The following is a 1,014-nucleotide window of genomic DNA, read 5'->3' on the forward strand; positions in this document are numbered from 1 at the left end:
CTTACATAATCTAAAATAAGACAAAATAAGCAGACAACAAAAGAAGTAGAGTATCATTCATATTCCAAGCTCGGGCACCTGCTAATTCCTTACTCTTTCCCTGCAATCACGTCTACAATATAAAACATATAATTGTTTACTCTGGTGTCTGCTCCGGCCATGTTTGCCTCTGGGTCTGGGGACTGGAATAAAATACAATTCTAAAATGCTATTGACATTACTTACAACTGGTTGATGCATGGTATTTCTTTCTCCATTAAAATACAATTGGTCATTTATTCCTTGACAAGTCTGATACGTTTCATTCCTCTGATGATCCTCTCTTAATAGCTGGCTTGAAGGCTTTCCATCTTTATTTTCACGGCTGGAGTGTTTCTCATTCATTTCACAGTTGGCCTGCTTTTGTTTCTTTCCAGATGCCGAAGACCTCCTGCGGCTGGACTTTATCTTTTTTCTCACTCCTTGGTTCCCCATTTCCTCTTTATCTGCTTTACAGTGGGCATCCTTCATCTCTTAATCAATGTTGGTTGCTTCTTTTTTTTTAAATATGAGGCCATGAACATTCCTTTCCTCTACTCTCAATTTGGGATTGGTTTTTCCTCTTCCCAAACCCTTGAATCAATTGCTTTTTGCCTTTCATACCAATACTTGACTGATTATCTGCTTCAGTTATCAAGAAATTTGTATAAGGAAACCCCTCTTTTCCTTTCTCTCCACTTTCCTTAGTCTCAACAGTGGACCTTATGTTTACTGCTTTTGGAATTGTTAGAATTTCATTGTCATTTAAAAATCATCTGGTAGTACTGGGCAAGACCCCAAAAAGTCTGTGGGGTAATCTTCCAAATGAAATCACCATTTTGCTATGGTATGAGACCCTTCTTTAAAATTAACTATATATTGCTTTCTAAATATTGCCTTTCTAATTCAAATCATTTACTTGTAGCTGTGCAGTTGCACTATTTCTCACAGCTGAATGAACAAAGTGGACTCGCTCTTTCCCCCCAAAAGTTTCTT

At 37.5% G+C, this 1,014-nt stretch overlaps 2 pseudogenes; one reads left to right on the forward strand and one right to left on the reverse strand.

The window, feature by feature from the left end:
- LOC119592894 overlaps positions 1 to 29 on the forward strand; it is a 4,849-nt pseudogene extending 4,820 nt beyond the window's left edge.
- Positions 30 to 81: 52 nt separating this feature from the next.
- Positions 82 to 1,014, reverse strand: part of LOC119592895 — a 1,337-nt pseudogene continuing 404 nt past the window's right edge.

The sequence above is a fragment of the Penaeus monodon genome, chromosome 31 (assembly GCF_015228065.2).
Source record: "Penaeus monodon isolate SGIC_2016 chromosome 31, NSTDA_Pmon_1, whole genome shotgun sequence".
Lineage (NCBI taxonomy): Eukaryota > Metazoa > Arthropoda > Malacostraca > Decapoda > Penaeidae > Penaeus > Penaeus monodon.